Raw genomic sequence first — 16503 nt, forward strand, 5'->3', positions numbered from 1 at the left:
TCAGTTGACTTCAGTGGGCTTTAGACCAGGCCCCAACAGCACAAAGAATTCAGCATAGATTTTGATAAGATGATTTGTTCAACGTCAACAAATGCAATAGTTCTTTGTGTACAACATATAGCATCTCATATCATTTAAATGAAGAAAATATCAAAGGTGGCTATTTAATTTAAATAATGCATTATTCTTATTTTTCTCCCATTGGAAGTCTGGGAATCCTTCCTGTGTAATGGTAGAAAGCTCCCATTTCTGCTTCTGGAGGGTTCTGCAATGCTGGGACTTAAACATGTCTCTGGTGCAGGAATGTAGAATCTTGTCTGTCGTTGGCCTTGGTCCAGTGGAAAACTGAAGAGGACAGAGGAAATTCCACATATATAGAGAACAAAATATTTTTGTGGTAGGCTGATTTTATTGAGAGTCTGCAGCTGCTAAAATGTTGGAAAATTAAAATAAATCTGGGGTGAGATAAATTAGCAGTCAGAGTACAGGTGAGGTGACTGTGGTATCAAGGTTCCTAATAAGTGCATTAATCACATAGCTCTGTGATTTCTCATAAGGATTTTGAATTCAGAACATGGGTCACAACCACTTTTTCCCTTCTCCAGAGTTTTTAGAAATATTGTAAAAACTGAATGCAAAGCAGCCATCAAGCTCTTTTCCCTTGGGTGACTGGCAGGCTTTTATGTAGCATGTTACTATCAATCTCCCCGATCATGAAAGAGATCATATTTCTGCACAGATGAACTGTTTTTAAATCAGGTTTCAAAATGGTAGCCGTGTTAGTCTGTATCAGCAAAAAAAATGAGGAGGACTTGTGGCACCTTAGAGACTAACAAATTTATTTGAGCATAAGCTTTCGTGAGCTACAGCTCACTTCATCGGATGCATCCAATGGAAAATACAGTAGGAAGATATATATACACAGAGAACATGAAACAATGGGTGTTGCCATACACACTGTAACAAGACTAATCAATTAAGGTAGGCTATTATCAGTAGGAGAAAAAAATCTTGTGTAGTGATAATCAGGATGGCCCATTTCCAACAGTTGACAAGAAGGTGTGAGTAACAGTAGAGGAAAAAATTAGCATGGGGAAATGGTTTTTACTTTGTGTAATGACCTATCCACTCCCAGTCTTTGTTCAAGCCTAATTTAATGGTGTCCAGTTTGCAAATTAATTCCAATTCTGCAGTTTCTCATTGGAGTCTGTTTCTGAAGATTTTTTTGTTGGAGAATTGCGACTTTTAGGTCTGTTATTGAGTGATCAGGGAGGTTGAAGTGTTCTCCGACTGGTTTTTGAATGTTATAATTCTTGATGTCTGATTTGTCCCTTTTATTTGCGTTCCACAAACATTCACACAATTAATTTTGTATTTACCAGACTGTTCCTGGTAAGAGAAAATATTGGGATATTTTATATCAGTACTGAAAGTGTCTGTAGCTTTCTAGGTACAGATATGGCTTTCATTGCTATAGTATCTGAGCATCTCTTTACAAGGCTCTTTTGGGATTTGAGAATCTTCCAATCAGGAGGCAGAATCAATATCCTGTTTCTTAGGTGACAAGTCTTACTTTGTGAACAGCAAATGGTAAACAGTGAATAAGTGAAGGAACAGTCATATTAACAGTGTGTGAGAAATTCACAGGTTGAACTATATTTGTATAAACTATTCATTGAATAATTTCAGTTAACAAATTAATGCAAATGGAAGTCTCTTAGTGGATAATTCCTGAGTTGAAAAGGGGCTTAGACTCATTGAATACACTATTTGCTGAAAATAGTTCACCCAGTTCTATTCAGTCTTCGCTCAAGCAAAATTCAATTGTTACCAACATGAGTTCTGCATAAGGAAGCACTACAGGGTACAGCCCTAAAGCTTGTGCTTATGCAAGAAATCCATATTGAAACAGATCCTCAGTCAAACCCACAGCAAGTGTGGGCTTTTGTGCTTTGGATGTTCTGTGAGCAAAATAATGGATGGTTCACACAGTCTTCAGACCACCTACAAGGCTTGTGGAGGAAGCAAGGAATGCATGTGTACTTTAAAAAAATCAATTTTGGGGCTATTGCCCTGATTCAGGAAAGCATCCCTGTTCAAGAAAGCACTTAACTTTAAACATGTGCTTAAGTCTCATTGAAGTAAATGAGATTTAAGCACATGCATGTACTTAGGTACTTTTTCAAATAGGCCTAAGCACTGATTTGTCATCCAAACACCATATCTGTGTTTTGACAGGAAATGCTGATGAGCTCTTTCACTTTCTAACAAGTAGGTGAAGTACAGAGACTTCCAGAAATTCAGATACACATTAATGAATTTTGTCTTACTACACTAATTTTAGATTACAATTATTTAACCTGGAATGGTTGATATAGAATGTGTTAATCTTTGAAAAACTGGCCATTCTTTAAAGTCATAAAATCCACAGGGTTTAAGACCAGAATGGACCATTAAATCATTTAGTCTGACCTCCCATATATCACAGGACATTAAATTTCATCCAGCTATCCCTGTATTGAGCACAATGACTTGTAGAAAGCACACAGTAAACAAACCTTTACAACTATAGATCCAGTCCTTCAATGTTTACTCTGAACTCCAGGGGATGGGGGAGAGGTTGCCTAAAGACTGATTAAGGACATCAAGAATGAACACTTAATTAGAAAAATGTATTAATTTTGTCTTCAAGGGCTTTCTTTTTACATCAAACAGATTCTCTTTTAGCATTTAACAAGGGCAAGTCATGCCTGACCAACCTGATTGCCTTCTATGATGAGATAACTGGCTCCGTGGATATGGGGAAAGCGGTGGATGTGATATATCTTGACTTTAGCAAAGCTTTTGATACTGTCTCCCACAGTATTCTTGCCAGAAAGTTAAAAAAGTATGGATTGGATGAATGGACTACAAGGTGGATTGAAAGCTGGCTAGATTGTCAGGCTCAACGGGTAGTGATCAACAGCTCGATGTCTAGTTGGCAGCCGTATCAAGCAGAGTGCACCAGGGGTTGGTCCTGGGACCGGTTTTGTTCAACATCTTTACCAATTATCTGGATGATGGGATTAATTGCACCCTCAGCAAGTTCGCAGATGACACTAAGCTTGGGGGAGAGGTAGATAAACTGGAGGATAGGGATAGGGTCCAGAGTGACCTAGACAAATTGGAGGATTGGGCCAAAAGAAGTCAGATGAGGTTCAACAAGGATAAGTGCAGAGTCCTGCACTTAGGAAGGAAGAATCCCATGCACCGCTACAGGCTGGGGACCAACTGGCTAAGCAGCAGTTCTGCAAAAAAGGACCTGGGGATTACAGTGGACGAGAAGCTGGATATGAGTCAGCAGTGTGCTCTCATTGCCAAGAAGGCCAAAGGCATATTGGGCTGTATTAGCAGGCGCACTGCCAGCAGATCGAGGGAAGTGATTATTCCCCTCTGTTCGGCACTGGTGAGGCCACACCTGGAGTGTTGCATCCAGTTTTGGTCCCCCCACTACAGAAGGGATGTGGACAAATTGGAGAGAGTCCAGCGGAGAGCAACAAAAATGATTAGGGGGCTGGGGCACATGACTTATGAGGCGAGGCTGAGGGAACAGGGCTTATTTAGTCTGCAGAAGAGAAGAGTGAGGGGGGATTTGATAGCAGCCTTCAACTACCTGAAGGGGGGTTCCAAAGAGGATGGTGCTAGGCTGTTCTCAGTGGTGGCAGATGACAGACCAAGAAGCAATGGTCTCAAGTTGCAGTGGGGATGATCTAGGTTGAATATTAGGAAACGCTATTTCACTAGGAGGGTGATGAAGCACTGGCATGGGTTACCTAGGGAGGTGGTGGAATCTCCATCCTTAGAGGTTTTTAAGGCCCGGCTTGACAAAGCCTTGGCTGGGATGGTTTAGGTGGTGTTGGTCCTGCTTTGAGCAGGGGATTCGACTACATGACCTCCTGAGGTCTCTTCCAACCCTGATATTCTATGATTCTATGTACAGAAATGGATACTCAGCAAAATATAATTCACTAGGAGTAAAATTTTCTGAAGTGCCTCATCCTGGACAAGAAGCAATGGGCTTAAATTGCAGCCAGGGAGGTTTAGGTTGGACATTAAGAAAAACTTGCTAACTGTCAGGGTAGTTAAGCACTGGAATAAATTGCCTAGGGAGGTTGTGAAATCTCTGTCATTGGAGGTTTTAAGAACAGGCTAAACAAACACCCGTCAGGAAAGGTCTAGTTATTACGTAGTCCTGCCTTGAGTGTAGAGAACTGGACTAGATGACGTTTTGAAGTCCCTTCCAGTCCTACACTTCTATGATTCTATGATCCCACTTTTCTAAGTGATGTAGACAGGAGTCAAAATCTCCTTAATGCCTTAGTCCCTGAATCACTTTTGAAACTGGGACTTAGTCTCCTAAGTCACTTAGGCACTTTTGAAAATTTTACTCCAGCCTTTGCTTCTCTCTCTGTACTTTATTTTTTTTCTCAAAACTTCTTTAGTTTCATTACAAATTGCTATTTGGCTACCAGGAACCTTCTGCAGAAAATCAGTTGAGTGTCCCTCAGTTTGAAGCATATTTGTTCAATTAAAGTTGACTATGGCACACAGCCCACAGAGTCCTGCAAGCAGATGCCTCAAACTCTGTTTTTATGAAAATTGTCTCTAACATAAACTTTCAGTTGCAACATCTCCCTGCATGCACTTTGCTGGCCCTTAGGGGCAGAAAAGATGACTGAAGACTGAAAATTCATCCACGGAAAGTTAGTAGGACTTACCACTTTTACAGATAATTTTGAGATCAAAGTATATTAGAAAAATTAGCAAAACCTCATTAATACCCCAGAGAGACAGGTGTATGCCATCATTTCCTTTTAAAGATTCAAAAACTGAACCAGAGATGTTAAGGGCTAGAATGTAACTTCACAATATACCCCGGCTAAAGGGCAGCTCTTAGCTGAGTCTAGGTTGCCAACTTTCTAATCGCACAAAACCGAACACTCTTGCCCCACTCCTTATCCAAGGCCCTGACCCTGTCTCCCTTCTCTGAGGCCCCGCCCCCGCACTAAGGCCATCCCCCCTTCCCTCTGTCACTCACTCTCCCTCACCCTCAGTCGCTCATTTTTATCAGGCTGGGGCAGGGGGTTAGGTACAGGAGGGGGTTCGGGCTCTGGCTGGAGGGGTCGGGCTCCAGGGTGGGGCCAGAAATGAGGGGTTCAGTGTGTGGGAGGGGACTCTCAGCTGGAGCAGGGGGTTGGGGTGCGGGCTCTGGGGTGGGGCCAGGGATAAAGGGTTTGGGGGTGCAGGAGGGGGCTCTGGGCTGGGGGATGTGTGGAGCCAAGGGGTTTGGAGTGTGGGAGGGGGCTCCAGACTGAGACAGGGGGTTGAGGTGTGGGAGGGGGTATGGGCTCTGGGCTGGGTGTGCAGGTTCTGGGGTGAGGCCAGAAATGAGGGGGTCAGTGTCCGGGAGGAGGCATAGGGCTGGGGCAGAGGGTTGGGATGTGGGAGGGTTGCGGGGTGTGGGTTCTGGGAGGGAGTTTGGGTGTGGGAGGGGGCTCCAGGCTTGGGCATGGGATTTGGAGGGGGTGCAGGCTCTGGGAGGGAGTTTGGATGTGGGATGGGGCTCCAGGCTGGGGCAGGGATTGGAAGGGGTGCAGGCTCTGGGAGGGAGTTTAGGTGTAGGAGGGGGCTACAGGCTGGGGCAGGGGATCGGGGTGCGGGCTCCATGTGGCGCTTATCTTGAGGGGCTTCCTGGAAGTGGCGACATGTCCCTTAGCTCCTAGTCGTAGGGGCAGCCAGGTGGCTCTGTGCAAGCATTTCCCAGCCAATTGGAACTGTGGAGCTGGTGCATGGGGCAGGGGCAGCACGTAGAGTCCACCAGGCTGCCCCTGTACCTCGGAGCCAGGGGGACATGTCACTGCTTCCGGGAGCCATGCAGAGCCAGGTAGGGAGCCTGCTAGCCCTGCGCCAACTGGACTTTTAACAACCCGGTCAGCGGTGCTGACTGGAGCTGCCAGGGTCCCTTTTAGACCGGACATTCCTGTCAAAAACTGGACACCTAGCAAGCCTAGTTGAGCCACCCCCCGCAACAGGCCAAAGACAAAACAGACTCAGAGAGTCAGAATTCCTCCCCCACTTTGCTCTGGGTAAGGAGTCAGTTACTTTGTCCTTTTTCATGAAGTATCTTATGTATCCCACACTGTGTGCCTGGCTGGCTGCTTGACTGGTGAAGAAGAAGAACAGGGCCAGGCCGCCAGGTCACTTCTAGTCTCTCTCAGTCCTCTCTCCTTCCAGTGTGGAACGGAGAGCCCTGGGTAAGTAGCTCCTGCTCTCTCCTCAACATCTAGAGTAGCAATCTGAGCCAAAGCTGAGCATGGAAGTAACGCATGTAAAAATCCAGTCGTGAGTGATTTGTAAAGGGTATGTCTATATTGCAAGTGAAGGTGTGATTATAGCATGTGTAGGCATGGTAACAGTAGTAGCAGTGAGCAAATGGTGCTGAGGCCTAGCAACACAAGTATATACCAGGGTCCCCAGAAGACTTGCACTTGGGAGGCTAGCCTGGCTGAAGCCCATGCCACCACATCTGCCTGCCCATGCTACAATCACACCTGCACTTGCAGTGTAGACATACCCAAAGAGAGTCAATGGCAAAGACAAACAGAACTATGGAGTTCCTGGCTCTTAGGTTATTAAACCATTCTCTCTAAAGTGGATTAGAATGAAGATTCCATTTTCTGAAATCAAGATGGTAAAAAATAAACAAGACCTAAGAACAGAGGAATGATGTGATAACACTTACAGCTCCAATACCCCTACCTATTTGCTAAAGCTGCTCAAAAACAAAATTTCTGCCCCACAGTAAATTATAATAGATCAATATTTGTTTTTATCCCAAATCTGGACAGTAAGTCAATATCAAAACTTTCATGGAACCAAAAGTTCTGAAAAATGTTGATTTGCGCATATACCAGTATATTTGGGTTCAGTTTGTTGACTGGAAACAAAATCTTTTGTTTCTGGTCATTGGGTCAAAGTTAATCTACATCTGCCTGTGCTGCCTCATGGGAATTATAATTCGGGTGCCTCAGCCTCATGGCCCCCATTCTCTCCTATGGGCTGGGCTCCCCAGTCAACCTACATTTCCCATGATGCATTGCGGCCAGGGGACTCCTGTGATACACTGCAGCAGCTCAGCCAGAGGGAGGGACAGCTCAGTGGTTTGAGCATTGGCCTGCTAAACCCAGGGTTGTGAGTTCAATCCTTGAGGGGGCCATTTAGGAATCTGGGGCAAAAATTGGGGGTTGGCCCTGCTTTGAGCAGGGGGTTGGACTAGATGACCTCCTGAGGTCCCTTCCAACCCTGAGATTCTATGAGTCTATGAGAGAGACTGTGGTTTATCCTGGGAGAGGGAGTCTGGCAAATGTCGGAGATGGGGGCTGCAGCATCTGAACTACTATTTCTATTAGGTACTGTGGTGGCTCAAATGGGTGCAGAGATGAATGTTAACCCTACCCAAAATAAAAGAAAAAAAATAATCTCAGGAAAAAAACAATATTTTCCCATGGAAAATGGAAAATGTCACCTTTGTATTAACCATATTTTCCATCAAAAAACCCCAAACAAATAAAACAACAGAAAAATCCCAAGCAATGCTACTGTTTGCTCTGTCTCTCAGTTTACTAGACCCTTCTCCCTAACCACACATTTTGCTCCTTTAATTATTAGAGTTCTGCTAAACTCTTCCCCTGCTTTATATCTAGCTCTACTCTATCAATCTCCAAGCTTCTGTTCTTGAGGAAAGTAACTAGTTAAATGTGCTAAGTGCCTCATATGCTTTTCATTTAGTCTGAGTTGTATTTCACATTAGAACAATATGAGGCTTTCCAAATTCTTTTGTTAAAATTTCCTATGCAAAGCAGAACTCACATGGAAACTATGATAGGACAGTGGCTATTAACTAGTAAAGGGGATTAAAATAAGAAGGTAAAACATTAAAACTATAAACAAGTAACTGAGAAAAGCTTAGGAGTTCACAATAAGTGGATGGAATCTGAGAGCTAGAATAAGAATATTTGAAGAAATCTAATTAATAGCTAAGGAATTAGCCTTATATTTTCACTCCAGGGTGTGTCTGGCCACAATGTTCATGAAAGCTACCCTGTCTAGTTCCTTTCAGGGTGAAATAAGGCAACCTGTGGTTGGGACAGTGCTCGCTTCCAGGCCATCCTCATGAGGAAGAGGTTTTTGACTCCGCAAAATTGAGGATATTTTACAAAACTGAACGTCAACCTCCCTGTGCCTGTTTCCACATATGCAAAATTGGAGAAATAATAGGACCTCTCTGACCACCTCCCATATATTTATGAATTTACCATGCTATCATCCTTGTAAGATAGGACGGTATTAGTGTGCCATTTTTCACATGGAGATTGTGATTTGTTCAGGATTACCAAGGAATTGAACACACACACACACCCCAACCTAGCAGGCCATTCTTTAACCACAAGACCTTTCCTAACTGTTGAAAACTCACTTCATTAACATTTGTAAGATGCCTAAATACAGTACTGAGTAGCTGAAGGCAGGTCTACACTTAAAACGCCGCAGTACGCTTTAGTGAGCCGCTACCAGAGGAGAGCTCCTGTCAGCATAGTTACTCCACCTCCATGAGAGGCAGTAGCTATGTTGACAGAGAAACCTCTCCTCTCAACATAGTGCTGTCTACACCAGGTGTTAGGTTTGATGTAACTGGGTCACTTTCCATACCCCTGAGTGACATAGTTATACTGACAGAAGTCTGTAGTGTAGTTTAAGCCTTAGAAATGCCTATAAATAAAAAATAGCTTGCTTTGACATCCCAATATATCAGGGATCAGCAACCTTTGGCACGCGGCCTGTCAGGGAAATCCGCTGGCGGGCCAGGACAGTTTGTTTACCTGCAGAGTCCGCAGCTTTGGCCGATAGCAGCTCGCACTGGCCACTGTTTGCCGTCCCCTGCCAATGGGGGCTGCAGGAAGTGGCACAGGCCAAAGGATGTGCTGGCCGCTGCTTCCCACAGCCCCCATTGGCCAGGGGACGGCGAATCCCTGCAATATATGTTAGTAGGGACTTTTCACTAACACTGCATACTGGACCATATATATGAATAATGGGTCCAAAGTGAAGAATGGTAGCGATAAATAAGCTCAAACAATGACATTAGAATTCAGATCAGAAAGCAGGACTATAAGTGACCAAAAATAAATAAATACATAAATAAATAAATAAACTGCTGAGAAGGGAAAAGGCTGCTTGCCAGAATAACATATTTTGCTGGTATACTTTTCATTCTTCCCAAGTACTTTTCCTTAAGCACTGTTTGGATGCAATATGATACTAGAAAGGCTTTGGCATGCCAATGCGGATTTCCTGGATTAATACAATTCTCATTACTGCTTGCAGTACAGTACTTCAATTTGCAATTTACTACTTAGCAAACAACCGTTCATGTGCATTTTTCCCTTTCTCAGAGGCTGAAAAGCAATAATTTTTTGATTTATTTGTTTATTTATTATGTAGCGTTTCGGAGCCCCGTTCAAAGATTAGCGTTAAATAAGATATTTTACACAGAGTGAAACCTAGTGGCAAAACAGTATAATACAAAAAGAATAGGCGTACTTGTGGCAGTATAGAGTGATCACTTGGTGAAAAGTGTTCAACCACAGACCATAGGTCATTTTCATCTTTTATCATTTTCCTGTGTGAGTTCATTTGGGGAAGTAGTGATTGTCTGGTTTCACCCACTTCATTGTTGTTGGGACATTTATCTTTGTAAGTTGTTTCTGTGGCGAACTGACCCATGCAGTTCAAGAGTACCTCCAAGGTTAGTCAGAGCTGTGTCCGGTGACTTCAGCTCTGGGAGGGATTGAAGGTAATTGTAAGTCCCTTCTGAGATGACTGTAACGTCATCTCCTGAGTCAATTTTAAAGTCAATAGTCTTGAAATGACTATTCAGTTTCACTGTCCAGGCAGCCTCTATGTCATCGCAAGTTATAGGTCCCAGAAAAATTGGTTCTTGATTGTCTGTAATATGAGTCAACTCTCTGACGGCTTTGGTGTGGCAAACTGCTGCAAAATGTCCATATTTCATGCATTTATTGCACTGTGTGCCTTGTCTGGACATTCATCACGTCTTGGGATATGGCTTTTTCCATACCTTGTACATGTAGTGTGGAATTTGTCCTTTTTAGCTTAGGAGTTCTCTCTCCTTGCCTCAGCAGTTTTATGATAATGACTTTTAACATTCAAGTGTCTGTTTACAGTTACTAAGCTAGTTTTAGATTTTTCAAGTTTGTCCTGTTGCTTTAGGTTTTGCTGCCTCACCAGGTCACAGTAACTCTCTGTGTAACTGTAGCTAGAGTTAATCTCTCTTCCATTGTAGCAGCTGTGAAAAGTTTTTTTTTCTATTAATCCAATAGCCAGCCCCTCTCTGATATTTTCATGTTTTGCATTCCCAGAATCACAGTTTTCAGCCATTGTATGCAGATCTCTTATAAAACATTCAACATTCTCTGATGGAAACATGTTTTTTCATAAATCACATTTCTCTGAGATATAAGGTATGCCTCAAACATAGCCAGAACCCTTTCAAATCATCTTTGTGACAGTCTTCAGTAAAGTCAAAGGATTTAAAGATATGCTCTGCCTGCTTCCCTATAGCATAAATTAAAGATACCTGAATATCTCCAGTTTCATTGCACAGCTTGGTAGCAATGCAAAATCTGACAAAATATTGTTTTCAGATTGTCCATTCTGAAGGTTTACCAAAACTGAAGTTCTCTGAGGCATTGAAGAGTGGCATGTTAATGAGATCCTGCAACCTTTGTTGTTTTGTTCCTTCCATTTCTGTTCTTAGTTTACTTCTGACACCATGTTATGTTCCTGTACCAGATATGGACTGGTCATAGAACTTGCTTATTTGTAACCGATGTGTTCATCATAAGATCTTTTAATGCTCTTCCAGGTATGTCTAAGGCTAAGGTTAGCTTTAAATAAGGTATTTTATACACAGTTCCACCTAGTGGCAGAACAGTATAATACAGTTTGGCATTCCATTACACCTGTCATGGACCACAATCCCACTGTGCTGTACAAACACAGAACAAAAAGACAGTTCCTGCCCCTCAGAGCTTATAATCTAAGTATAAGACAAGAGTCAACAGATGGATATAGATAGATAGGGGAATACAAGGAAACAACCTTACAGAAGGCTACTGCAAGAAATATTCCATCAGAAGTGATTTTCAAACTATCTTCCAGTATGAGACTTTGTATGGAAGAGTTGCCAACTATATAGTGCTGATATAGGAGACCCCATACCACTGTTTAGAACCCTTGGTTCAAGGGGAATGTCAAGAGCAGGAGGGAGTGTCGCCAGAGTGCCTGAGTTACCAAAACTGCCAATAGGGGGCTATTGCAGTCAGGGAAGATTAGAGTCTCTCAAAGGCTGCTCTGACTCTGACCAGGGGTTAACTGGGCCCTTACGTGTTCTCAAGATCTGAGAAGTGTTAAGGTGGATTCAAGTCACCTTTGCCCCTGCCTCATATCCTGTGGCAAGCATAGCTTGGCTAGACTTCCAGATTTCCCATAGTTGACTGCAACATAGTTACAATCATCATCTTTGTTTTATCCGTCAGAGAAAGAAAGAATACAATTTTAGCAATGTTTTGAAGTGCAATCTTCCTTATTTCTCGTTCTATTCATGGCCAAGTTCATTTAAAAAAAATCTTTTCTACTTTGAATTGGATGGATCCAAACCAGAACGACAAGTACTAGCCCTCTGAAATTTTATGGAACATGATTAGAGTCAAATTTGAGCATCCAAATTGCCCTATAATTTTGATCTGGGTTGTATCTAAAACCAGGCACCTATTTTCTAGATCTAGTTTGGATGCGAACCGTGGTGTTTGAAATCTTACAGGATCAGTTGTAGGATATCTGATTTTATGGAGCAAAATCTCCCAAGAAGAGTTCACCAGATTTCAGAACTTGGCCTAGTTCATCCTCAAACCCAAATTATAAACCTTAGTCTGAACCTAATTTGGATCTGGATCCAGACTTGCACATCGTCTCCTTGGCTCATCTCTATTTTCAATATATTTCTTCCTTTTTTTCCCCTTTCTTGTCTGGCCAATCAGTGACTGGACTATCCATTGGATTTTTAAGAAAGCGAGTTATTCTTTTACTTTTATGAGGGTCGTTGCATCTTTTTTCCATTCCAGTGGTAGCCATGTAGCAAATATGTTCTGTCACAGAACCCCATGACATAGGGATTCACTTCACAGCATGGAAAATTGGTGGAAGAAGGGTTTACTTTAGCTGATCATCTCTTTCTTTTGGCCCCATACCAACTGAGTTTAAATTAGCAGTAATATCTAGCTACTGGTGTCTGAATTGCTAGACTAATGTTTTTAAATCCCCACTCACACTAAGTGGCTGTGTTAAATTCTGTCCGTCAGCAGTTATGATAGGGTTGGCACAGCAAGTTGTTTTGGTGCATCTCATTTGAAGCTGCTTCTTTTGTTTAATTTCTTCCCAATTTATACTTGCATTTAACAGTTATGGCCTGATCCTGCAGGCTCCAGTTTTACTTTCTTAAAGAGTGCAGGATCAGAGCCATAATGCTACATAATGTTGTCCCCAAATGATTGCTGGCTCTAACAATCATAATAATTGATCCTGACTTAGTTTATTTAATCTACAGGGTCAATCAGTGCATTTAGATATACCAGCTAAAAATGTAAGTACCTGGCCTGTTATTTTTAGCCTGGATAATGACCTGAGGAATTAACATATTATATAAACAGTTAATGCAAAAAGCTGTGTAAACTTAAACTAGCAGATTGATTGCATTTACCTGAGATAATTCCTTTCATTTCCATTTACATTCTGGTTATTTTGGAGAAATTCCTGATTATATATACATCAAGAACTCTGTAGAAAACCAGTGCTCAGATTGTTGTGCTGGTTATAATTGTACCTTTTTTCCAGAATTTTCAGAACATTAAGTTTGAAAGTGACATTTAAGAACATTAAACTGCTATTTTGTAAACAAAGATTCAGAAGTCTGTCAGTGTCTTAATCTTATTTTCTTCCTTGAGACTATGCTACTAGAGACTCCTTCTGTTAGTATGCTAAATAGTCTTGATAGCAGTTGATAGTAGACCCTGTAACAGGAGGAAAATAGAGTCCTTTCCCTTGTTCCTAAAGTTAGCCTTTCTCTACTTATATTTGTGTTGTTTGGTTAATTGTACTATACAATAAAACAGGGAAAGAATAAATCAGGCCCTTTTAAATAGGCAGAACTCTGAGTAACTTCAAATACCCAGTAAAACCAGAAAAATCATCTCACATCTGTTACTAATATTTGAAAACACAGCAAAAACAAAGGGAAATGCATCACACAAAAAGAAGAGAAGAAAAACAAGCAAAGAAAAATGTGACCAGGCCCAAAGGCTGATTTGAGGGACTTCACAACACTCTTCTTTTCATGTGCTGACCACCTGAAGTTGCTTTATGCAACATAAAGGTGTCTGTTTTGTCTACTATATCACAGGGGAGATGTGTGCTTGTTGCTTTAGTAACATGGTTTGCAGACACCAACGGATCATAGTAAGTGTGTGCAGTGAGTGACTTTGGCTCTATGACTTTTTAGAGGGTATTTGGCAACATCAGCTCTAGTGAATGCAAAAGAGATCCTCTCTGTGTTTCCATTTGAGCAGGTATACCAAAATGCTCAAAGGTATTTAGGCACCTAACTCTCATTGATTCAATGGGGCTTAGGTACCTAAATACCTTTAAGGATCTGGGTCTTAGTCCCTTCATGGCCAACATGACAGATATAGAGTACTAGTGGCACCTTAGAGACTAACCAATTTATTTGAGCATAAGCTTTCGTGAGCTACAGCTCACGGCATCCGATGAGTCACTTTATTTATGCTCAAATAAATGTGTTAGTCTCTAAGGTGCCACAAGTACTCCTTTTCTTTTTGCGAATACAGACTAACACGGCTGCTACTCTGAAACATGAAAGATATAGTGATTCCTGACCTTCCATATCAGTCACATCATTTATGATATTGCTCAGGAACTGTCCTTGATGCCAAAATATCAGAAAGGATCACACGTCACATAATTTAGTTTCTATCATGTTGCACAATCAGTATCTTCAGCTAAACATTTGGGCTGAGATTTTGCCACCTTTACTCAACTTGAGTAATACTTGAGTGTTTTGTTTACCAATTGTTTTTGTTTGGTTGTTTTCTTTTCCCTTTTAACATTTGACATGACAGTAATATGAGAATCCAGGTGTATTCTCCTGGAACTCTGCACAACTTGCAGGTCCACTGCTTTCTCCCAGTCATGGAAACGTACTACTTTTCCCCCTGTTTCTTATAAAATGTAACGGAGTCTCATAACTTTGACTATAAAAGAATCTCAGAGTTTGTGTATTTTTTTTAATTGAATGTTTATAGATTTTCTACTCTGTCAAATTAAAAACTGCCTGGGGAGACCACAGTGTGATTGGGCTGGAAGTAAAATGGCAATATGGGTAGTGCTACTTTGGTGGGGACACATTGTTACTGTCAAGAGGCATACCAGCTTTAGGCAAATACAGAAATAGCATCTGCTGCACCCTTCTCATTTGTCACTGGGTCTCCCTAACTGTTTTATTTGTATGTATGAGAATTATTTTGTTTTTCAAATTGATCCAGTTAGTGCCAGTTATAGAGGTGATTTTTGTGTGGTGGCCATCTGGGTCAATTGAACTGAGGCTCAAAAGCTACCAGATGGTCCTCAGGACTGTTAAAATGTAAGTGATTTAACACTTACATGCCACAGACATAGAAAAGTCTGGGGAATGTGTATGTTTGAAATATTGTAATATCTTGCTTATATTAGGTCCATCAGAGATTTGTTGTTTTTTTTTTAATATGATTTAGATCAACCTTTTCTTAATGTATATTTGGGTTTCCTTTTGCAACTGCTTGGACACCTACACATATTTAATGTACTAGGGTGTATGATTTGTGTATATTGCCCTCTGCTGGATTGAAAAGGACAATGCCTGTTGGATGGGTAGATAGCAAGTGGAACAATGTTAGCTCACTGAGTAGAAAGAAACTGGTGTTTTACAGATGAATGGGTTCTAGTCTATGCTGCTAAATCTATAGTATTAGTTTAGCTGCTGATCACTGTCTGTATATTATGGATCATTACAAGCAGTCATAATTGGGCTAAGCCTCATATAAATTTACCTCACCAAATGATAAAATGGAAATAAAACACCTAGTAAACAATCTTTTCTTCTAAAATTCTGCTTAATTGTTATTCTCTGAAAAAAGATCATGCAGGCATCACAATATGCAACAGCTGAAAATCTCTCTTAAGGCTATGAAAGGAATTTAAAAGAGACCATTCACAAAATAAGAATCTGATTTGGTACTGAAAACTATAAGTCATAGGCATATTAACAACTAAGGGCTAGGTCATCTTCTAGGCCGGGGAAACCTATACAAAGGACAGGGAGCCCTACGTGTTTCCTCTGCTGGAGTTTCCAATGGATAGGTTCCTTTGGGAGGTGAGGTTTGCCCTTGGAGACATAAACCATGTGTGCAAAGGGCCTGCACCTCTGGACTGCCTCCCAGCTTTTCCCTCGCCCTCGCCAATCCCCATGGCAGTGCTAGAGGGTCCTTCTCCAGTCAACGACCCTGGACTCCCTACCTCTTAAAATGGAATCACCTACCATGGAGGGGGAAAGCACATGAACTGGATAAAGTGTTCAATAAGGAGGGCTTGTGAGGAGTAGGGACAGTGTCCCTTTCTTTGCAAGCTGGTAAACACCATTAGTCAGACCCTGTTCTTTTCCTATAATTATGAGATGCTATGATGCTGACAGACCAGCTCAGGCCAGTGCCATACGCCAATTCACTTATGTGTGAATATCAAAGGAGTGCAGTGTATTAGCATACTGTCAGGCCAATTCACTTGTGTGTTAACAGAGATCAGAGGAGATGTTGATCATATCGTTGTCACCTATCTAAATCTTGTTGTTTACTATTACTTTACATTTACATTATGCATGCCCGGTATACATGCCCTAGATCAAAGTGTGTGTTAATGGGAGAGCATATTCAGGTGTTAGAACATCATGAAACCTAATGGAATGTTACTTGTATTGTTTTCACTGATCTATTCCTATTATAATGTAATACAGTGGTTCCCAAACTTGTTCTGCCGCTTGTGCAGGGAAAGCCCCTGGGGGGCTGGGCCAATTTGTTTACCTGCCGCATCTGCAGGTTTGGCCAATTGCGGCTCCCACTGGCCGTGGTTCGCTGCTCCAGGCCAATGGGAGCTGCTGGAAGCGGCGTGGGCCGAGGGACAAATTTCATTTGCCATTTTGTTGCCCAATCACTTAGTTTTGTGAGATCTTTTTGAAGTTCTTCACAGTCTGCTTTGGTCTTAACTATCTTGAACAGTTTA

General features: G+C 41.8%; 1 protein-coding gene across 2 annotated transcripts in view; it reads right to left on the bottom strand.

Annotated features, from left to right (window-relative positions):
- The window catches only part of TRAPPC3L (trafficking protein particle complex subunit 3L), a 51423-nt gene that overhangs the window by 16102 nt on the left and 18818 nt on the right, over window positions 1–16503 (bottom strand). The gene's annotated exons all lie outside the window — the stretch shown is intronic.

This window comes from Lepidochelys kempii, chromosome 3, assembly GCF_965140285.1.
Source record: "Lepidochelys kempii isolate rLepKem1 chromosome 3, rLepKem1.hap1, whole genome shotgun sequence".
Classification (NCBI taxonomy): Eukaryota; Metazoa; Chordata; order Testudines; family Cheloniidae; genus Lepidochelys; species Lepidochelys kempii.